Source organism: Cyprinus carpio, chromosome B9, assembly GCF_018340385.1.
Source record: "Cyprinus carpio isolate SPL01 chromosome B9, ASM1834038v1, whole genome shotgun sequence".
In the NCBI taxonomy this organism is placed as follows: domain Eukaryota; kingdom Metazoa; phylum Chordata; class Actinopteri; order Cypriniformes; family Cyprinidae; genus Cyprinus; species Cyprinus carpio.
In genome coordinates, this window is record NC_056605.1 from 15,165,191 (window position 1) to 15,190,059 (window position 24,869).

At 40.0% G+C, this 24,869-nt stretch overlaps 1 protein-coding gene across 1 annotated transcript in view; it reads left to right on the forward strand.

Moving 5' to 3' along the window:
• Window positions 1-24,869, forward strand: part of klf7b (Kruppel-like factor 7b) — a 43,630-nt gene that overhangs the window by 3,383 nt on the left and 15,378 nt on the right. The window lies entirely within an intron of this gene.

A 24,869-nucleotide genomic window follows, 5' to 3' on the forward strand; every position in this document is an offset into this window, starting at 1 on the left:
ACTTTAAATCTACCCTTTTTCCGCATGTTCTATCAATAGCTTTTATGCTAAAAGGTTGAGAAAAAGAATCTGAGATGTGGTGAACTTCTCAATGCTCACTGGCAGCTGGAGGGCAGACGACTAACCCACAGAAACACATCACAGTCAGTAGAACTGGAACACGTCTGAGCAGGGTCATGTAAGCCCCAGAGACTAGCTGAAGGCAACAGCTATCTGAGGCGAAGGCAGTGCAAATGTTGAGCTCGGTCTGTCCCAGAGAAGCCCAGTTTGACAAGATAATGAATCGCACTGCTTGCATATTCTGTGCTGTGAGTTTTTGCATTTTATAGCCCAGTAACTTTTTGAAACAAAGGGCTGGATAGTTGGGTCAGTGGATGGGGGCTGGGAAAGAGGTGGTGTATCTACATAATACCGTTAAAAATGTATTTCCATTGAGCTGGGCTACCTCAATGCTTCTGTGGAGGTTCACTGGCTTGCCCCTATGCTTTCTTGCTAATTTTCCCCTGCAGCCTATGGTGCAGGCAGTTGGCCATCCATCCCTTTATCGCATTCCTTTGCTGTCCACATTGAGCTTGCTCCAGCTGAAGGCATTCAAGTTTTCTCTGGGCAGTGAACACTGAAAAGTGCATTATGTAATACCCTGAGGAACACAGCTGCTTTCTCACAGTATATCTTCTGACAGCACAGAGGATTCTCGAGCCCCTTTTCAGGTCTCTTTCTGCATTTGGTAAAGCTCCAGGACACCAAAGTAATGGGCAAACACATTACCTTGTTGACGGCGCCAAAGAAAACTCCCCTGAAGTTGTGGAGTGAGTGGTAATATTGGGATGTCTTCAGAGACCAAGATACTGTACTAAGCTCCTCCTTATCTCCTGGGAGACTTGCAGGTCCAGGCAAAGAAGGTTCCTTGTACTCCCTCAAAGCTTTGTGCTTTCTGCAACAACCTAAATTTTGTCAGTGGTAATGTTTTCACTTGCTGACCTTACTCTGAGGGAACCACCTTGGCATTCAATCTCAAACCTGTTCTACCAGTCCCACTTTGAAGTGTTAACAGGTCTATCAGTACATGCTGATGCGCATTTGTTGAAAAATAAGGACTCTCATGTCAAGATAAATAAGCCGCCAGAAAGTTATCTTAAGTAGATATGCAGTGCATCTGTGGATGCTTGACTACTTTGAAACCTCCCTTCCCAATCCTACAGCTTTGACCTCAGTGGCCCCTGCTGAACCAGTCAACAGGCTCCATTAGTCACTATGTTGGCTGTACATACTTTTGACCTACAATGGAAAGTACCTGTCAATCTTTATTATCCTATTACCGATCTGAACTTTTTAGAACTTAATTGATCCCGTCAGCTGTTTTGGTTTCCACTGAATTATCGAATGTCCCATATAATTGCAGGGATCAGTGAGCAGACAGACACTCATAAGTCACCACTGTGTTGTTATCAGTGTGACATCATAAACCAACCCATTGTTTTGGGCATTTCCTGTACGCTGCCCCTGCCAGTGACTAGACAGGTCAAAATCAAGCACTGTCTGCGTTTAGTATACACTTTGAATCACTGTCAAGTCATCGTCTGAGATTACAAAAGAGCTGACTATTTTTCTTCTTCCCACCTACCTATATCTCTCTTGTGATTTAGATTTTGTGATGTGCAGTCGTTGGAAGTAAGTGCATTTACATGCACTTTAAACATTTTGTTTCAGTCAGACTAAAGCAATAATTTGTCTTTTTAAAAAAGTTATGTCGATGTTTAGTCACTAAAGTTAGATATAAATCATATTAACATATTAGATTTTTGGACTAACAAACCTGGCTAACGTGATTGTATTTCAGTTTCGTTCCAGCATGTATACCCAGTAATCTACTACAATTTGCCTTGGCTTTGTGCAGTTGATGCAACGTGTATTTAATCCTTTAAAAATATTTGGTTACACGTTGTGTCATGTATACTTGCACAGACAGATAAAGCCAGATACATGACTACTATTTGAATACAAAAAAACAAAAAAACAACAATAAAACACTGCTCAAATACAACTATGCATATAAATATTCTTAGTGACTACAGCAAAAGCGGAGCCCCAGACACAGCAGATCACTCAGCCCCCAGACAGCTGACAGTAATTAGGCAGTAGTGGGGTGCAGCAAGGTCTTTCATGTATAGGGCTGAACCAGGTCTCACTTTGATGTGGGGACTTTTCAGTCACATTCTCCTGTTACGTTTGAGTAAAGTTCATACTAAGGCTTTAACACAGTTTCTGAAGCAACACATCAATTTAATGTTGAATTCCATCTCTTTGTTAAAATAAAGCTGTAACCACAAGCGTGCATGACAGGTCTAAGCAATCTAATAAACAACTAGCTGTGGAAATTATACAGAAAAAAGCAGTACCTGAACTAACCATTATTCTGTGATTTTGAGTTACTACATTAAAGTGAAACGCCTTTACAAGATCATTAGCATTTGAAGCGCAGCCCTAGCTCACCCTCATATACACTATGTGCTGTTTACCAAATATCGTACACCGTGAAATTTGGCAATTGCTCTATAATTTATGCTCCACGCTAGAGGTAGATCAAAGACGGCATCAAACTGGCAGTTGGTAGGTTTTTGAACAGTCAAACATAGGTTTGGTGAAATGAGAAACTGGGGGATAATTGGCATCTCCAGAGAACACAACCTACAACAAAGTCAAGGGCTGAAAAAAATATATAATAATGTCATATGTTTAAAAAAATCCCTAAATATCAAAAGGAAAAAAAAGTGATATTATGGGATGATTTTCCATTTTGACTTTAATATGTCACAAGAGAAGAAACTGCAGTATTCTTTGCAAACACACCATGGTATAGGACAGAAGTGTATAGAAGATGTGTCGCATGCAAACACAGTCAGGAACATTAAACAGGTGAGGAAATATGTGTGAAAAAAGGATTCAAAATGATAAAAAGGAAATATACCACTTTTATAAGCTATATATGGAAGTTGAATATTAAGCTTGTGACTACATTTCAAGGAAGCACTGTAGTTTGAGCCAAATATTTCACCTCAACAGCCAAAAGTAGTGCATTAATTATGAGATCATGAAAGTGAATGTTATGAGAAACACTGATTTGCTGAGCAATGTACTGATTATGTTAATGCCTATCCGTTTCCAGTAAGCACTGGAAGTGATCTCACTCTCGATCTGGCCATGCAAGCTTTGAGGCACTAATGGGCAATGCTTATCTTCACTGAGGATGTCTGTTGTTTGTCTAACAGTGTCTCACCTACAATAAGTAGCTGTGGGCACAAGAAAATGTGTGGTTGCATATGCTGCCTAAGGAACTGCAGAAGATTCACAGCATGCAGTTGATTCACAGAATTCCACAGATGCATTTCTACAGGAAACACTTGCATAGAACCAATTCTTTCTGTGGTAAAAGGTTGTGATTATTTGACCCAATGGTAGCACATGCTAAACTGAATATACCTACCCTCATCCATGCATTCAGTTTGCAGACAGGGGCTGATGTGCTAATTAAACCCCACGCCTGTGAGTGATTGCTGATGGAGGTGGTCTTTTTATGTAGGGATCAAGAGCTTTTCAGGGGCAATGATTGAGGAGCTGTTGGATGGTAAGGATGGTGAGGGTCATTTGTCTGCCGTCTTCTCGAGAGTCTATCAGCCCATGGAGATGAGAAGCAGTGCTAGGATGGACAGAGAGAGAAAAAGACATGAGTGTTTGGAATGCATCTTTATGCATGAGGCCTGTCGTCCCCCTTGGTCTCGATGGAGAGGCAGTTTAGCCACTCAAGGATTTGATTAACAGGCTGAGAGGAACCAGCCATTTTTCTCTAAGTGCAAGTGCACACACACGCATACAAACTCCGACTAACAGCCTGATGATATCTCTCACACCAGCCTGAAAAAAAAAACACGGCAGATTGGAAATCAATACTTCCTCATTGCAAATGGTACCTCAATGCTATTTGAGACTGCAGCACTGAGTATTCTGCAAATGTTAGAGCTACATAAACCAGAAGGGCATTTTATATGAATAATAAATATGGTATTTTGTGTATTCCTAACCAGCTATAAGTAGCCCTGCAGAATGTCAAGGTAAAAATAAAGAAATGGAGAGAGGAAAGAGCCGGAGAGGAAGGCAGAGGAGGGAAATTAAGAATGAGGGATGTGTTCTTGATGTGCGATGCGGTGCTGATGGTCCTGCACTCTTTCTATCCTCTTTTGGCCTCTGGAAATTCCCTGCACTGACACTGTCCAGATGGAAATGCGCATACGGCAAATCCAGGACTGCTGTTAGCCTGTCTAATGTTCATATTTTGTAGCTAGCCAATGACAAATTCAAGCCACGTCACCTTGTTTGGCATCACAGCACTAAAATGTACACAGCCCACTCACAGTTCTTTGTATCTAGATATCTTTCCATCAATAGGAAATTGTCATGTTTTGCATGCAGATGTTGTAGCAACATTACTGGCTAATCTGATTCGATGCATTTCCTCTAGAGGAATTCAGGTCTTTTTTTGTCTAGTGGAGATTGTGATTTCAGATTGGGTTTCAGAGTGGCAGAAAGCTCATGTCTGAATCACACAACACCTGCTGTCAAGCTGCCAAACAAGACTATTGAGCTCATTGTTTGTTTTGGTGTTGGTGATATACAATGAATAAGGACAGGTCACAAGGACCATTCAAACACAAAGACCAACAACAAGTACTTTTCCACCAGGTATAAATTGCCTTTAGGGTATATTTTGTGAACTTGAAACAACTTGAAGTAAAAAATTGTAAATGAATGAACATTGGCTGGGCTTGTTGATAATGAGCTGTTTGAATTAAAACTAAAGTAAAAGGGGACAAAATTGGGTTTTTATTAATATTATTTTGGTTAATATCAAAAATCCTGTATTCAGATTAATCATACTGTTGCAGTAAGCATATTTACCAGCTGAAGCATACTTGTTTGGCCCTTTGCAGATCTGTGGAAGCAGCATCTAAAACAACACATACACAATAGCAACACGTAGACGTTTTGCAATACTGATATCTATTAATAAAATATTATGAATTTGGAACAATGTGCTCCATGCTAAAACGTGTCTCATCTGTGTAGAAGCTTTAATTATTGATATGACTCTCCACTAAATCCAGTTTTTCTGTCTCAAATGGAGCCCATACTCACTATTAGGGCAAACAGAATAATAATCAGTTTTTGTCTGCTTTCTTTCATGCACATAAATAAAACTGTTGTAGACATATCAACTTGGCCGCTGTAAGATATGCAGAAGTCTTAAGTCAAAAAGACATTAAAGTTGCAATCAGGTATTTTTAATACAACATGGAAAATATACATTTGAATAAAATACTTTACAGGTTGAGAACCTTTCATACCCAGTTTGCCTTTTTAATTTGGACTGAACTATATTGTTTGTGTATTGTGTCATGACAATGACTAGATAAAATAAATAAAATATATTCGAGATTCTATGAGGGTAAAGTTATGGGAAAGAAAATCTTATTAGCACAATAGAAAAACAATAGCAGTCAATAGAAAGTTCCCACCATGATAGAAAAACAAACATTTGTGTGCATGTGCTTATTTACATATCGTCTCTCTCACATGACCTGGCGTCACTCCAGCCTCCAGTTTGACTGTTCTTGCTCATTTCCAGTAACTCATTCTTTTCCTCCTCTCGATCTTTCCTTCTTGCTCTCTCACCCAGTTTGACCCTGTTCGCATTGACCCTTTAGAGCACAGCCAATGATTACCATACAATTTGCATGATGTGGGCTGTTCCAATGCAAAAAAAACAAAACTAGATCCTACGCATATATAAATACATTGTGCACAACGAAATAGAAGTCTTATCATTACATTCATAGAACAATCATCATATTATGTACTTGAGATGTTTTATGCAAAATAATGAATATTATCAAAATAGTAAAGCAGTAAAACTGCATCTCTGTTCTGATGCTATCTATTCATGTAGAGGTCAAAGCAGGTGTATGGCACTTATGTTGAGAGGTGTGCAGGCAGGTTTGGTGTACATCACCCTCACAGAGCCCTCCACCTAACTAACAGCTCTGCTCAGTAATTACATGGGGAAAAAATAAAAAGGGCAGATGCCCCCCTGGCACCGGGCACAGGACCGGTGTGTGTCCAACCTGGCGGTGTGGAAGAGCATACAAGCCCGACTCTTTGCTCTAGTGAGCAGAGAAGCTTGACGCAAATACACTAGAGAGTTGAGTTTGAGCACAGTTCAGAAAGCAGGACCGCCCCATCAAGCACAAACAGAGAATGTTTGCGGTTCTTCTCCTAGAAAGCGAGTTTCTAAGTGCGTGTTACCACTTCCTCCCCATCCGCTGCCAATTCAGTGGAGGAAACCAAGCCCTTGTTTACCGACGGGATTCTCCACTATCACCCCCCATCCCCACCCCCAGCCCGCAGGCCCCCCTTTCCTACCCCATGCCCCAAAAGTCACTCCCTCCACATGGACAACTGCCAACATCCTCTCCATTCATCAACCCAACAGCCGTACTGTTACAGTTACGCTGGTTACAGCCCCTGGTGATGGTTGCTAAGCTGGTGCAAGCGCCATATTGTGTAAGCTTTATTTTAAGCCTTTTATTTTAGGCAGGCCAGACCCTCTGTAAATTGTGCCAGGTGCCATACTGTATACCTGATATAGCTCTGGCTAAGGATCTGCAGGCACTGCTGTCTCTCCTTGAGGCTGCTCTGAGCTGCTCTGCTGTGAGAACCACCTGTTCCCTATCGCTGGCACACTCCATTTTTCATCAAACTCAGATAAAGCTGATTCCAATGGAAGCGGAGTAAAAACTAAAATGGGTAGTTGTGCGATAAAGTTAACAAGAAAAAGTAAAATTATGAGATATAAAGTTATACTTGTGAAATGTAAAATCATATGTAAGAAAAAGTAGTATTGCAACATGTAAAGACAATTCAGAATCGCAATTAGGAAATATACACTACCATTCAAAAATCTGGGGAAAGCTTCTCTTTTCATTTTTTCCTTTTCTTTTCTTTTTTCTTTTTTAAAATTAAACCTTTAATTCAGCAAGGATTCATGAAATTGATCAAAACTAATAGTAAATACTCAAAAACATCAAACAACTGTTTTCAACATTGATAATAATGTTTCTTGAGCACCAAATCAGCATGACTTCTAAAGGATCATGTGACACTAATGACTGCAGTAATTCAGCTTTGCCATCACAGAAACAAATTAAGAAAACATAAAATATAAAGTAATTATTCAGTTATTCAGGATTAACTATATTTCACAATATTACTTTTTACAGCATTCAAATAGATGCAGCCTTGGTGAGCATAAAGGCCTAAAAAAACTTTACTTTTGAAGTTTTGGACAGGCAGAAATGGGTTTCGATAGAATCCATATATTCTGTATTCATTAAATACTTAATTTTACTACATCAATTTCTTGCAAAATATTTAGCTCAAAACAGATAAATAATGTCAGATGTTTAAATAAAAGTGGGTTAGTCTTAAAAAAAATGTTACAAAACTGCTTCTTAAATTAAAATCTTCCTCATCTTGAAAAGTGTGGTATGTTTTTAAGCAGCAGAAACTTTGCATCTCTTAATTTGGAGCTGCCCTACAAACACAATAACCTCCTCACCACGGCCACACTAAACTGTGTTCGTCCTGAAGGTTGTACAATGCAAGTCCTGCTGAGTGCTTTTGGGAAGGAGACAGAACAAATGTGCTGCTCTTAGTCCTTCCAGTTTGTTATGGCTCAGTTAAATAGGTCATGCGCTGAGGACCAGCGACCTTGGAGCATTTGTCCTGCTCGTTGAGACATTCAGCCTTCTTTGTTTTGCACAGAGACAGAGACCCACTTTCCACCATTTGCACCCGAGTCTTAATCATCTTGTTATAATTTATACAAAAATGGCTGTAATATCCATTTTTGTTAGTGTTTTTTCAGTGGTGTTACCGAGTTTTTTTAGCACCATTTTCTCAAAGCACCTGGATGCTATGACAGCGCTCTCACCATCTGGTGCGAACGCAGTGAAACAGGAGCGCAAAAATGACAGTGATTGTGAGGTGTTTGCAGTCAAGAACGTAAAAAGTCTGCCTTCTCCGAAGGGGAGGATGAGCCAGTGTACAGCTATGTGGGTCGGCTGCTATTTTAATCTGTAATGTTGCCGGGAATACCTGGGGGAACAGCCCGGCTCTGTTGGAATGGGGGCTTGTCTGTGTGCAAGAGCCGGTTTGCATGTGTATGCATAGGTATGGCGGGCTAGAGCGTGCAGATCGGAAAGCTTGTTTAAAGATTTGCTTTAGTATGAGAGATGCCTACTGGGCACCTCTCATACCCTCTTAGGTTCGGTGGAGCAGGAGGCGTATATGTGTGCTTTTAGGTATGGGCCACTGCACCAGGGCAAGCCCAGCAGAGACTAGCCAGCATCGCGCTGGCACTCTCGCTCCTACAGTACCCTCCCCCCTCAGGCAATCCTCAAACAGCCCAGCAGCTCAATTCTACATTTTGAGTGCCTGTGACTCATCTCGTGCGCTACAATATTCAGGATGAGATCACCCACTTTGTCAAATGCAAAGTGCTAAATGCGCTCAACTGCTCTGTAGATTCCAGTAAAATGATGAGGTAATGCCTGAGATCCATCTCAGAGTTTCTACCTCGTCCTAGCAATGATGCTGTCATTGCTTTTGTGACCTTGTGATAATCAGCAAAGGGTTGGGGAATTTTGGCAAGGTGTTGCTGGAGCTCCCGTATGGGGCTCCCTGTGGTGCAGACAGGTGTGACGGCAGCAGGGGCACCTGCCGTTCAGCCGTCCCACCCCGTCTGTGAGCCTGGTGGCTTCAAAAACCCCAACTCCTGGGTGAGTGTGCCAGTCCCGGAGAGGTGCAACTCCGAATGCTCACATACTCCATGCACACTTGGCCATGGTCTCCCTCTCCACAGTTTTCATTTTAGTCTGGAATTAATAGACTGCAAAGGCATTCATCAAGTCCCAGTTAGGTTTCCTTTTATGTCACTGTAGCAGTCTTGTCAGATGTTGGTAATTGGGTTCAAAGTGCCATCACAGTAAAAAGCTTTGTGGGAGTGAGTCAGAAGGGGCGGAACCTCGCCGTCTCAGGTGACCTCACTCTCGGCCCAGCTGCTCCAGAGTGCAGGGAGGAGGGAGGGAGGAGATGGGGGATGAGGTCATTCTTTTGCTGGGAGTGTGTGGGCTGGATTTGCGTAGGTGTCTTTGTGTGCGTGTCTGCATGCATGAACGATAGGTGCTGGAAGTGATAAGGCTGGTGATTTCTGAGCTTACTTTTTTGACACTGATAAAAAAAAAAGTAAGTAAAAAAAAAGAAAAAAAGAAATGCTAAACAAAAAGCTTAGGATTTGATATCGGTCAATAACATGTCCACAATAAAGAAAAGGAAGAATCTAGTTCGGAACACATAGAAATGTGCTCTTTGTATTCATGTTGGTTTCATATTTTTGGAAAACTTTTAGTTTTATAAAATTTTAAAGAAAGTTTAAATTTTAAAATGTCATGGTGTAGCCATCAAGTAAAAAGTGAAAAAATAAATAAATAAATAAATAAATTCATAACATATTTTGGAGGAGTCACACCACATGATATTTTAAAACCTGAACTTATTGTCTTTAATTATCTGACATTTTATTTCATTATTTATTTTTTTAACGTATTTGTTTAAAAAAAAAATCTAAATGAATTTTAATACAAAAATGATCAAAAAATGTACAACGAGTGTGATACCATTACGCCAGTCAGCTTACAAAGTACATTTTAAAAAAAGAAATAAATATAAAACCAGAAAAACTAGTTTCAACCACACTGAGGGTTTTCATCCAGACATTGTTTAATCATGGCAAAAAAAAAAATCTTGCCGTCCCCCTGCTTGCATTTTCCTTCTTCAGAAAAAAGCTTTTATGCATCAGTTCACGATCAAATGCTCCCTCCCACCTCACTCCATTTGTGGCTGACTGGCAGAGTGGCAAGGCTTTGTGTCTGTTGTTAGAGAGATGAGCTGGGCTGATAGCCACGTGGAGAAAACAGGACAGTCTGCGAGGATTGAGACGTCACAACGCAATGGCGGCTTTCCATTGAGTGTTCAGAGCACGTGCTGGAGCGGTATCAGATCATAGGAGGTATCGGTGAAGCAGACATCGAGGTGTCTATGATCGATGCCAGCGTTTTAAAAGATACACGAGGCTATTGTTTCATTGTAAATTCTCCCGTACGTGTCAGTAATGAGACATCTAGATGGAAAGGACAATTTCGCTGCTAGCATGAAACAAAGTCATAGTAGGCTCTCTGAGAGATTACTTTTGCGATTTTTACTGCAGTCGTCAAAGCTCTAACTCTCCGCTCATGACAGACGACATCCTCATCACTCCGGCTTACATACTTCGGAAGCATCCAGCAAATAGCAATACTGTGATTTTCGTAAACATCCCCAGAGATGGGCTTTCAAAGACAGGATTTATGTTTACCTTCCTGGTGCATGAAAGCGAGAGGAATAGAGACTAGAAAAGAGCAAAGGAGTTTGTTGTCCCATAAAATACCAGTTGTGCGAAGTCTGTGTAATTACCACACTGCAGGATAATTATAAAGAGGACAGATGCAGGGATGAAAAAGCCATTTACGTGCACTTAAGTGAGCGATGGCAATTAACTCGGATGCCTATCCCGGCAATGAGAAATTGGGCTGGAAATCCTTGCAGTCAGTTATCACACAAACTAGAAACGACCGGCCTTCTCGTATCTCTTGGAGGTGAGCCTCATGAACAGGCTCGAGCAAGTTGTTTAATTTTTTAAGCGGCTTTGCTAATCTGCATTCTTCATTTTGTTTTGAAGCCTTTCGTGCGTGAAAAATCCCCGCAGCACAAAGCCTGGTGGGGGCAGCTGCCAGGTTGGGAGGGGTCTTGAATTCCTGTTATCATAACTGCCTTTGTCAATCACTGCGGCCTGATCCATGGGCTAAGTTGAAGATTGGACAGGTTACCATATCCATTCCCCTCAGGGTAGCGTGCGCGCACTAGTCCGCACCGACTCCAGCCAGAAAATTAGTTTGTGCCGATCTTTTTATGTATGCTTATCGGCAGGATTGCAGCCAGAGGATGGAGGCCAAGTGGGGTTACGTAACTTCTCTCTGCTCCAGTCGTAGCATCTGCAGAAAGGCATGGGCCCCTGCATCCCATCTATGCAATTTCCTTTTCCATTTCCTTTCAACTGGCTGTCTGTGTCGTTGTGCGTGCTACTCGCATGGGACGGCAAGCTCAGATAGATGTAGTGTTTCCTCTCCACGAGGGCTCCTTGTCAATGCTGTGGCACTCTCCCTGCAGCTTACATCCTGTGGTTTATTACAAAGAATCACCCAGGGTTATATATAGCGTGAGGATACACTGACAGCGAAGCATGGTGAAGCATGTGGGTTTAACATCGTGATGCACCTAAACAAAAATTCTTGGCTGAAAATGAAAATTCTATATATATATATATCAATCAATGAGTAATAGCAGCTAAAAATTCAGCTTTGCCATTACAGGAAACTAATGACATTTTAAATTACTGACTCTTGGCTGATGGAAGCATATTAATATCCTACAATAATTGTACACAAATATTTTAAACTTGTGAGATTCCTTATATGTGACCCTGGACCACAAAACCTTAATTTGCTGGGGTATATCTGTAGCAATAGCCAAAAATACATTGTATGGGTCAAAATGATTGATTTTTCTTTTATGCCAAAAGTCATTAGGATATTAAGTAAAGTTCATGTTCCATGAAAATATTTTGTAAATTTCCTACTGTAAATATATTAAAACTGAATTTTTGATTAATAATATGCATTGCTAAGAACTTCATTTGGACAACTTTAAAGGCGATTTTCTCAATATTTTGATTTTTTTGCACCCTCAGATTACAGCTTTTTTATTAGTTTTTTGTTTTTATTTTATTTTATTTTCTTAATATTTTGATTTTATTTTATTTTTTTTTTCATTCAGCTTTCAGATGCTGTATAAATATCAATTTCAAAAAAATTGACACTTAAGGTTTTGTGGTCCAGGGTCACATATATCCTTTTTATCATGTAAAAGATTGTTATTAAATGTTTAAGTCACACTTCACAGCTTCTGATACCATTTTCTTTTTCTTTCTTTTTTTTTTTGTCAGAAAATTCATTTTACATTTATAGAAGGGTTTTGCAATGCAGCCTGTTTTTGGCAGCGCTGCAATTTTTTTTCTTACTTACCAAAGACATTTATCAGTCCATTTATCAGTCCCCACCACTGACTATGTGGTCAATGAATAAGACTGGCCTCTTCACTTCTCCCCTGCTGTTCCTTGTCTAGATGTGAATTTCCCATGGTTTTATGCCACACTGCAGAGCTTAGAAAGCAGGGAAGCCTGACTGATAGTCCCCACAGTGGGATAGGCGTAATGAGAGCACCTGCTGTGTCCCTGGCTGATGCCGCGTCCTGCAGAGAGAGACAGACAACATGACACAGTGAACCCAAGGTCCTCGCAATCTGAAGTCATGTGGACTATTGCTTTGCGATGACATAACTGAGAATGAGAGAACACAACCCTTTCACACCAGTGCCAGAGTCGTCACACCAGGGAAAGTTTAATCTTCTCTCCATGTGGCTTCCCACTCGTAATGCACAGCGCAGAAGTGCCGATGTGAGAGGTGGATCCGAAAGACAGATCTCTAACATGAATCATTATTCCACTCAAGTATGCATAATGATTATAACAAACACATAGACCAGGACAAGAATATATGAATGCAATAAGAGCCTTCAATCCAAACAGCTTCCCTCAAGAAGTTTTATGTTTAATATGAGGTCAGTAGGAGCTCATTTGCAGGGATTTGTGTGAAATATCATCAAGTTAATGGACATAATCATTTATAGTGCTTCAAATACGTTCCTGTGTTTGTCGCCACAACCAAGATAAGAGACTAACTTGGTGAAATAAAGAGCCCTCTTTATGTCTCCTAGGGGTATAGACCTTTACCGGTGCCTGATAATGGGACTGCAGCTGAAATTGACTCCCTTGGAGAACTTGGCCTATTAGTCATGTCTGTTGCCTGTTACAGTATGGTATGTAACCAGAGATCTCTATACAATACCCAGAGGGCCATGCATCTTATGAAACAAAACGCCCTCCAACTCAGCCCCCTCTTCCAACTCGCTCCTTGACGGCCAGTTCTCTTTTGTTTCCTCTTGTTCTCTTTTGTTTCCATGTGTTGTATCCCCCCACCCATGTGGCATTCTCTTTGCATTGAGTAATGAAGATTAGCCTGGCGTCCGTCACAATAGAGCCCTCCCCATCACTAGTATCCCTTACTTAGACTCCCCAATCTTATAACAAGCTGTTAACCCCATTTAAAAATGTCCTCTTTCAATCGGCTTGTGACGGGGAATAATCCAGCCCGAGCGATTTAATGAAAATCGCTGTATCCTGATTAGATTACCCCAGTGCCGCCAGCCAGTGGCCATTAGTCGACCCCGTACACAGATAAACAGCAGCCCCGCTCCGCAAATCCAGTTAAAGGAAGACAGAGAGAGGTTTTCTGAGGCTCAGCTTGCCTCTTACCAGCCTGCAGTCTTTGTCAGTGGGATTATCCCCCATTTGGCACATCTATGGTGAGGACCCATTCACGTCCTCCTGCACCCACTCTATACCCATTATTGCGCTTGTCTCATTGCTCTGTTGCTCTGTCATTCTGCTGAGCGTGATCATTTACGGCATATCTGGAAGCAAAATTTAAGATTTATTTGATTTGTAAAGCGCATGCATTCATTATGGTAAATCTTAGATGCACTGATATTGAAATTGTGATGAAGATAAGATTATTATTGTTTATATATTGTTATTTATGCTCAATAATTTCCAAATATTTAAATCTATACTAGAAGAAAAATGAAAACATTACATGTTGTGAATGATTATAGCTCCCAACAGATTGTACAGTATATCAATATTTGTATATGAAATGGGAAAGGGAAAGCGCACTTAAAGGAATAGTTCACCCCAAAATTTAAATTTTGTCATTATTTACTCACACTCATGTCGTTCCAAAACTGTATGTGTTTCACTCTTATGTTGAACACGAAAGATGATATTTTGAAGAACCAAACAGTTGCTGGTCCCCATTGACTTTCATAGTAAATTAATACTATGGAAGTCAATGGGGACCATCAACTGTTTGATTAGCATTCTTCAAAATATCTTTTGAACTTAAGAAAGAATCTTATACAGGTTTGGAAAATTTTCATTTTGGGGTGAACTATCCCTTTAAAGGGTTAAGTATTTGCTATAGTGCTCAAACTTAATCTAAAACTTAAAATTGACTTTTGCATAGTATATATTACTATTCAAAGATAATAATGTAAATTTTACTAATATTTCTGATAACCATAGCAATACATTTTTGTTCTAACTAAACATTTTTTATAGATTGTTATAATTTAAAAAACAACAACAACAACCAAATATCAGGGATAAATAACCAGATCACAACATACACTCAGGTTATAGTAAAACACGAATCCATAATTTTTAAAATACCAAGCTTGTTTAACCAAATCATACTTTGTTGCCTCGCAGACTTCACATTGTAACACACAGCACAACAGCAACTTCATCTGTGCAGCTCCCCCCACTACAAATCCATCAGGTGTTCTTCACTGAGTTCACAAAGAGTTAATAGTGACTTTGTTCATTTGGGAACAAGATCAAGGTCGCATTATGTCCTCTACAATCCTTTGCTGATGAAGTTATTGAGAGACGCCATAGTGCCTTTTCTGTTCCTTCACAGCTTCTTTGTACCTTTTGTGACCTCTGTTACTGAAGTCTCACAATACTTTAAAAGCAAAAGCACTGTTTGTGTACACAGAAATAGCTCTCAGCAGCCCCATACAAGCACACCCAAAGGCTGATTGGCACCCAAGCCGCCTCTTCCATCTTTAAATGGAGGTATTCATTAGCTGCAGCTGCACCATGTCAGACTTAAAGTCTCCTTGTGTGGCTGGATGCAGATGGAGAAGTCGGCAGAAACTGTCTTTCACTGTCAATCCTAAATTATTGAAAGTGTCCTATCAAGTAAAAGCTTTGATGGGACAAGGCACTAAAGTCTGGCATGAATGGATCTAGCCTAAAAGGATTGCAAAACAACTAAAGAAGAACAAGCAGACAACAACAGTCAAATTATTGTCTGATCTATTATTGGCCTGGCTTAGAATGCAGTATCATATGCAATATTTTAGTTAGCTGGTGTTCAAAGAGAGTTTTTACTGGACAAGACTTGAATATATAACTCTATAAACATGCAAGTCAATGCTAGCTCGCTGATCTTTGGTGCAAAGTGTGTCATAATTCTCACTTCTTTGCTTGTAGTAGCATCCATCTGTGAAGTAATCCTGCCTCTAAGGGTACAGTGCAGATAATGTTTGGTTGTTATCTTGCATGATTAGCATTGCTCTTTGTTTCGCATTACATGCATGCTCACTCAACGAATTGTGGAGAAATGGGCCATGTGTCTGTAGAGAATAGGCTCAGTGATAATGCCATTTGTATTAATGGAGTGGACAGCAACGGGTGCGTATTTCCTGTTCCTGACCTCACAAGTGTTCTTGTCATAATAAAGCTGTCTCAGTTATGTCATGAACCTGATCAGGGCCCTAATGTTCCGCCAAGAGCTGTCAACGGGGATAAATTCATCCACAACTAAAGCTAATGAATGTTGTTTTTATCCCTGCACTCCCCCACTAGACAACGAATCTGCCAAATATTTTTATTAGCTTGTATTTTCTCACCAAAGATGGTTAGGTGACTGCAGCAACAATTTGTGATGACTAAAAGCTCGCTATTCAGTGCAAAGAAGTCCAAGTCCAGTTTCAAGTGTTTTGTCTCAAGTCCAAGTTGATTCTCAACTGCAAGCATTACCATGGGATTTTGGAGGTGGAGAAAATGATAAATAAGATGTTTTTATTTTTAGACAAAATTACTTCAAAAAAATCTATTCAAAATAAATTCTCAACTTTTAATCTTTCTGTTCATCACTCTGAAGGATCATATGACACTGAAGAATGGACTAATGGCTGCAGAAAATTCAGCTTTGCCATGAGAGGAAGAATTACATTTTAAAATGTATTAAAATTATAATTAAAAAAGAGCATAAGAGACAACATTAAAAATATCTTACCAATTTCTGAATGGTAGTATATATAGCACAGCACACATTACAGCATACATAAAATAAAAAAATAATAAATAAATAAAATAATTAAATAATAATAATAATTAAAAATAATAATAATAATAATAATAAATAAGTAAATAATCCACCTGGTAATTGTTTCATGGTATAAATTATGCTTTTTTATTTTGTCTAAAATCCAGATCATTATGATTAAATAATAATAATAATAATAGTTTACTCATAAGTTTGCAACTGGGAAAACTGTAACACTTTATTTTAAGGTGTCCTTGTTGCACGTTACATGTACTTACTATTATAATAACAATAAATTATGCATAATTATATGCAAGTAACCCTAAACTAAACCCTAATCCAAACCCTTACCATATACTAAGTGCATGTAGTTAATTAATATTATTCAATACTTAAATGCATAATTACACTGTAACAAGGACATCTTAAAATAAAGTGTAACCAGACAAACATTTAAAATTAACTTGCATATATATATATATATATATATATATATATATATATATATATATATATATATATATATATATATATATATATCCCTGATTTGTGTTGTGTACATGTCTCTAATTTAAAGTTTAAGTTGAATCTCAAATAAATTTTTTGCCAACTTGTGTCTGAGTTGCCATTTCTGGTGTTCAGTTACTTGAACGTTCTACACTTCAGTGCTTCACCAGACTCTGGTCTCACTGTTCTGGCCCTCACTTGATAATGGAAACAGGAAAATGTGTCTTTCTGTTACAGGCTGTGCTCACAATAACTTCCCAAACCAGTGTCCTGCTGTCTTTTCAAATTTCAAAACCCAACAATGTGGCCGCTATGGAAACAGCTGCCAAGCCTGTTGTGCTCATCTCTGGCCGAGTTCCTGTCTGTCTGTTTCCTCTCATTTCCCAGAGGAGCTGGTCTGTGTTTACCAGCCAAAGAGAGACACAGGAGCAGGAACAGCACTGGAGAGGCCCTCTCTCACACAAGGTGCAGCTGCAAAAGCAAGAAGGAAGACTAGGAAGGAAAATGGAGGACAGGGAAAGGATGAGGATTTCAAAACAAACTTGCAAATCGCATTACACGGTCAACATGTAATTAGCTTTGTGTGCGAGTGTAAATATTGACACACAGTAATGAGTACATGGAGTTTACACTAATCTGAAACCCAAAGCCAAGCTTAGCCTAGAGAGTGCTCTGTACGACCATTATGCTCAACGGCATTATCCCTACATTGTATTTGCGTGGTGCTTTTTATGGTTTTCCCGAAGAGGGACAGTGCAAGCACTTAGAAGCAATCTTACGACAAGTATCTGATTTCTCAGTAGAGTCACGTAATATTGTTTCTGAACAGATGTGAACATGCTGATACAAGGAAAAAAATGACTCAACAGGAGCGACGAACAGAAGCCACATCAGGAAAACAGCTCCTGACATTACCTTCATCAATATATAATAATCCAAGATTGGAAACATGATAGATATGAGGCAGACAGATGAACAGAGCTTTAAGTAGCACAGATACCACATGTTTAGTTCTGGGTCAAAGAACTGTAATGAGAGGTAAAACGACAATCTCGATACATGCGATTCCAGATGACAGTATTAGTACAAGCGTGTTTGACTTCCTAAAATATGACTTTGTCCTGGCTGCTCCTGTCAAATTTGTTGTGAGTAAAATAATGGCGGATACAAAATATTCTGGGCACTGGGACCGGGCCAGTGATTCAATTACTCCAAGTACACATTTGAGCAAGGTCAAGTCCGGTACACAGATATTCAAGACATAATGATTTAAACTGCAGCCAACGTCTTCGTATTAGGCGATAACAGTCATTACATAACCGAGCACTCAGACACACACTCGTTCACAGGTTTGGCAGGCAGACAGGGCACTAGACATAAAGAAAAAAACAAAAAACTTGTGAATCTGTCTACAGCAGAGAACCTAGCAGCTAATGCATATACACTCTTTAAATAAGTTGGAGATGTCTTTAAAGGTCAGTCGAAATGTATAAATAAGGCAAGTGAGCATGTATTGACAGATGCAGATAAATTATTTATAAAAAAAAAACATTTTAAATGATATGACATGATATACTGATAAATCATGTATCCCTATGTTCTGACAATGTTTGCTAGTAACCGGTGACAGATGCCTTATGTCTGGAAGAAACATCCCAGCCAGTTCTGGGAGGTAATAGTCAATCATCTGACTTTGTTTTTTAATGCACATTTAAGCAGTTGTTCAGTAAATATGTACACAGCACTGTTTATGTGCATGTCCTCTCACAAAATACAAAATATATCTAGGCCTACCTCAATTGAGGGTATAAGAGTATTTATATATTTATCTTGGTGGTTCCATCCAGAATTTGTATAAACATTCGTGGATGGAGACCCGGCCTCTGAAGCCAGGTTTTACTCAGCATAACTACAGCATTGAAATGTTCTCTGTAAGATATAATTTCCAATTAGGATGTATAATTTGAGATGCCGTAATGAAGAACTACACTGCTGTTATACAAAAAGCACTTGTTTGTAATCAAGTTGTGTTGTTTCTAAAAGCACGACCCAGTGTAGTGCAGAGGTGGTTTTGAACAACTTGATGACAAGTCTGTGAAGATGCATTTGCAGCGTGAGCCTACCGAATCTGGCTTTTTGTTTGTGCAGAAAGGCTCCATGACAAGCCATGCAAGTTACATTTGCAGATGTACACAAGGGATTTAAATATCATCTGGTTCCCAGGCAACCACAACAATAATGAAACCTATATGTAAATGCAGGACACAAAACCAAGTCATTTTCTCCAGAGAAATCTGGGGCAGAGGTTCTTCCGCTAAAAGCTGCTCAGTAAATCTGGCCCTAAAAACGTTCAGGCAGTCCGGTTGCCAGAGCCTCTGGCTTATTTGCAGTGGCCCATTCGTCAACGAGTCTCCAGTTTTGCCAACACGCTAATAGGACACCATCCTCAGTGAGTAATTGGCTCTGTTTTTCAGAATTTTACTGTAGCTCTGAAGACGCACATTTTAATTTCGCCATGGCAAGAGCTGCTTATTTTCTCTTGGGGCTTTGGTGTCTCTTCTGGCAGAGGCAGGATATTAGAGATCTCTAAAATGGATAATTCTTAACATGTTACTAGCGTTCCCCTGATGACAGATAGTCAGCTCCAATGCACATAACCCATCTCAGCCTACTCTTCAGCTATGAAGCAGAAGCAGCAGTGGAGAAATCGTTGGCAGGTGGTCATTAACACGTCACTGAAGAATGACAAATGGTTTAGCCATGGTGTTCAAGCATCATACTTTTCACTAAAATTACACAGTTTTCAAGATCATTCTCTGCTGCTCAAACACACGGATAAGCTGAAAGCATCTGATCTTAAATGTGTAAATACACTCTCGAACTGCACATTCTCAGCCTTCTATAAGTAAAACATTTTCCTGGTATCCTCCATCTTACATTTTCCTCCTCAGCAAACAAATCCTGCACATCGGAAGACAGGGACCCTGACTTGACAAACGACCAGCAACGAGCCTCCATCCACTGCAACAGTGGCCAAGGGCCAAGGGAAACGGGATTAAATATCCACCCAAATTAAAAGAGCATATCTGTCTTGTTCCCGCTAACAGCTGTTAGCATTTATCTCCCACATGTGTCCATGCCATTCATTCATTTTATAATCTGTGTTTATCAGACTGACTAGGCCAAAGTGGGGCAGAGGGGACCAAGGAGTGGCGCCCGGGAGCTAATTGCCTCGCCATGCTCGAGAACGTCTGTGTGTGTATGTGTGTGTTCAGAGGAGCCCACCGTTTTGGCAAAAAAGGGGGAGGTGGAAGTGTAAGAGGGGGTAGGGAGGCATGACACAGGTGCAGAAACAGGGAAAAAGGAGGGCTATTACACAGCGGGAGAGTCTGCAAAAAGTCACTCCATCACAGACCACTGATTAAAATTTCATAGGAGGGGGCAAAGGGGCAAGTCTGCTGTAGGTAGTAGTAAAACAGTAGAAGTGGATGGAGGCCAGTGGAAATAGTTGGATTTCCTTTATTTGTGTAGGGTTATGGGTCAGTGACGTATAAGTGTCCGCAATAAAACACTGGAAAAAAACAACTGGTTTCTTAGAAATGTACTGTTTGTATTCATATGGTTGTCTTTTCAAGAAAAGTTTCAGTGAAATTTTTCGAAGAAAGCCATGTTGACAAAGTAAAAATGTTAAAGTGAAAACATATTTTGCTTATATTTGGAATACATGTGCATGTACAAATCTTAATTATTTTACAATATATATATTTTTTTTTTAATTTATGGCATCACCATTTTACAAACTGGGTAACAGTGCCTCATTAAAAAAGTCACATTTAAAATAAAAAACACTCATAATAAAAGAGGTCTATTCAAAATTTATTACATGAATAAATTGTATATTTAAATTAATAGATAGGACACAAAAAACAGGGTCACTTCATCGACATATATCCCAATGTTTTCTCTCCTTTTACTTATTGGTGAGTAGCACACAAATGCATTTCCGCAGGTGTCGGGTGCTATTGCTAGCCACACGGATTGTTTGTTGTCCAAATGTTGCAGTTTAGTGAGAGTGACGGGTTGTGGGAAGGCTAGGGCTACAATTTCAGATGCAATCGTGTCTCGGTAGACTCCTAACAAGTTGCTGACATCTCTTTTGTGAAAGTGAGGTTGCAATGGAAGCGGCCGTTTATTGACTGCGCTGGCTTTGATGGGGAGAATCACGAGCAAGATCAAAAGGAGGTGCGGTAGCCACTAAGGATCGTACCACACTGATGTTTGCTTTTCACATAAGAGCTCTTCTATTGGTTATTAACTGCTTTACTGAGGCTCTTTTTCATGCTTTTGTTGGGCCTTTTGTTAGGAGGTCTGCTTGTAAGAGATTGTAGTTCATTGGTTTTATGGCCACTTATCAATTGGCCATCCGCAACACACACACGCACACCGAGGTCTGCAGTAAATCACAAACTGTGCACAGCCCCATGCTGTAACTGTACTGTCTAAATGTCAGGAGTCCCAGAGCGGGGGTGCAGGGTGATGGGACGATGACAGTATATGAAGTGAAGAGATTCAAGCTTCACTCCAGTGTGTGTGTGTTTGACAGCTGTTTTCTTCCACACTCACTTCCCCCTCCCTGGACCCCTGTCAGCCTCCCCACCATTACTCACCCCAACACTCCAACACCAGGACAGCAGTGACAGCTCCCCTCCCTGAGCTCAGCCAGCGAGGTGCAGGAACCAAACAGAGAGAGCGGTTGAAAAGGCGAGCGAGATCCGTGAAATCCTATCCATGACGATGAGGGCCTCAGATGACTCTGATGTCCACCCTGCTGTGATGATGGTTTATATGTCATCGGGACAGATAGGATATGCCTCGGACTGCAAATTTGCAGGCGGCTCGGTATCTCTCTCGTTGCATGGATAGACAGATCCTGGAGGGAGGTCCTTATGGGTTATAGAGTTTCGAAACACTTCTTGAGGTTGATGGCGAGTGCGTTTCACTTGGCACAAGTCATCTCCGAGGGTTACAGGGTAATTGTTGTGTCATTACGGAGGTAATCGTGCAGGAGCCATGGCGGATCCCTAAAAAAAAATACTTGAAATTATATAGATAGATAAACATGGTATGCAAACAGGCCAAAAGCCCTTCGATACATGAAGGATGCATATTAAGTCTTACAAGGGGATGTTATGGTCATAAAAGAGCTAATGGCCATGGTAGAATCACAGCACCCTGGGAAATTGTTATGAACGCTGCAGGGTATGGAATGATGGCATATTATAGACAGATTTCATGGCCAGATCATTGGCAATGCCTGTGCAGTACTGAACAAAACATTGCCAGAGCTTAAAACAACTGGCCTGTTCATATTTTTGCATGACATACAATCTTTAACATACAACAAAGAACCATTTTTTTGGGTTCCTTTTGACTATGTATGGTTCTTGTGCTGACTAGGGTCACAAAAAAGTTACTGATGTTACATTATACGTCATTCTGGTCAGCATATTGGTGGAAAAGAAAAGAACTGAAGCTCTTTTGGGTTCTTTGAAGCATTAGTTTGTGTATAGAATGTACTACGGCTCAACTAGCCTATGTTGGTTTGCTGCTGTTAGCTTGGCCAGCATATTTGCTGGTTTTAAAGGAACACTTTTCAGTTGGTCAGCCTAGAGGACCAGCTTGGTGGCCAACTAGTGCAGTCTGGGAACTTGCTTGCTGGTTTTAAAAAAAAAAAATTTTTTTTTACAGCAGGGATGAAAAATAAAAAGGTTCTTCTATTACATTAGACTCTAAAAAACATTTTTGGAATGTTTAACAGCAGCACTTCCTACGGTCCTAAATTTTTTAAAATAAATATATAAATACAACACTTTTAACTCAAGTGTTGTTCTTAGTCACTACATCTTACACACATACAAGCACACAGACGCACACATACACACTTAGGCTTCCCATCAGCAAATTAACTGAATAAAGAGCCTCTCTTTGCTGGGTCGTTTGAGTGGCTAATTAGTCATCAGCGCATGCTGTGTAGGGAGAGAGAGAGAAAGAGAGAGAGACAGTGAGAGAGAGAGAGAGGAGCGCTGGAGAGATCGGTTTTGCATCAAGAGGTAGAACTTCAAACGACATCTGATGAAAGCCAAAATGCTTAATTAAAATCTATTTGTATGAGCGAAAAATCATCATAATTTCAACCCCAAAAATAGAGAGGGTGTGAAAAAAAGCTGTTTTGTTAGATGCGGGTGGAGATATAAACACATTAGTTTAGATAATGTGCCGACTTTATTATCCAAGCAGGGAGCGGAGACAGCGAGAGGAACTGACTCTGAGATTGGCGATAATTTCCCCTTTGTGTCTAACTTGGACTGCATCCACATGTGCTAATAACAGTTTTGCGATTCTCCCCCTCGCCTCTTCTGCCCGCTCTTTGTCTGACATTGCCTCTTAGCGCTGCCTGTGAACCCCCTGGCACTGCATTTATAATAGATGGAGCTCAGTGCGTACAATATAAGAAGGGTATGAAGGGGCTTTCTACACTAGCAGCCAGTCCAGAAGAGTTGATTCACCTCATTTACATTTCCTTTTCTGTTTTTTTTTTTTTTTTTATGTTGTTGCACAGATGCGTGTGAAAATATAGTGTGCTTATGCCAAGTTCTTTCAACCCTCTGTCATCTCTCAACGGCATGTTGCTTTAAGCTGCATGACATAGAGAATTTATGCTCTGTGCTTATCAGTGCAGGTTGGGTATGTCCTCAGAGCATCTATTAAAGTAATAAGGCCTACAAAATGCACAAGAATGGAATAATTCCAGAGGTGCATGATCTCTCTCGGTTGCTAAAATTCCTGCTTGCTAAAACATGGCTAAAAAAGCTTCAGTGTATGGATAATTCATGCACTTTCCAGGTAGTGCTCAGAATCATAAATAAACGCAGAGCTCACAGGGAGAGCTTGCAGTGGTAAATTGTAGCTGCTGCAGTGGACTGCATTTCAGTTATTTTAGTCTTTGTTGAAGGCTCTGCTATATTGCATAACATGAGTCAAATTGTAGCTACCGTATAGTATTAGTGCTGTTCTTTTGGTGTCACCAGTGAGGTCAGAGAAAGTGCACAGGAACCATTTGTTGAATGGTCAGTTTTTCAATGCAGCAGTAGCTGGAATTGCATTGCATTAGAATTCATCTGATACTATTTCTAACACTTCTGCATTAGGTTTTAAATAGCAACCTCTAAAAAAATAAGGCCTATATGCACAGGGATTTTCAAACTTTTTGATGCCAAGGACCCCAAGTATGATCCTATTGAGAGGGATTCCCTAAAATATAAAATGAATAGGTGACGTATATACATATTTTATGTCATGTAGAATTGTTTTTCTTACTGGTATTTCTCTTTTAGTAATAAGAAAATTTGCTAAAAATGATTTTTTTTTCTCTCAATTTTTTTACAGACCCCCTAGTGCCCCCCAGACTCCAGTTTGAAAACCTCATGCAAATGCATATTTCAATTCAGTAAAATAGAATAAAAAGTGCAGCTTATCAGCAGACAACAGATGCTAGGCAAAATCTTCTTTTTGAACGATTTATTTAGGTCTGAGGTAAAGGAGATGACAGAATAAGTTAAGATAGGGCATGTACAGCGACTGTAATTTACAGCTGACATGAAGTAAAGAGTTGGAAGGTTTACTCTACTGCTGTTTGACTGCTAAAGTGCTTTTACCGCAACACAGTGAACAGAAGTCTCTAATATCCAAACTGGCCACTGTGACTGGGGAACAATAATGTTAAACCACTGTAAAAGAAACTGCTGAGTGAGCAGTCAGTGAGCCATGATAGCGCTGTCTTTCTCTTCCGTCCTCCCTCTGTCTGCCAAAGTATTCATCAGAGGAAAACCAGGGTGAGGGGAAAGGTATCTTAAGTAATAAGATGGTAATTTCTCGCTCAATAAGCACCGTATGAAATGCGCTATGCTACATGGATAAATACTGTTCCCTCAACCGCAGCAAGTGAAATAATTCCACGGATGTTCAGTTTCTCTCCCAGAAAACCTTGCCCCCCAGCTGCACTCCGAAATTTTTCTGTCCAAA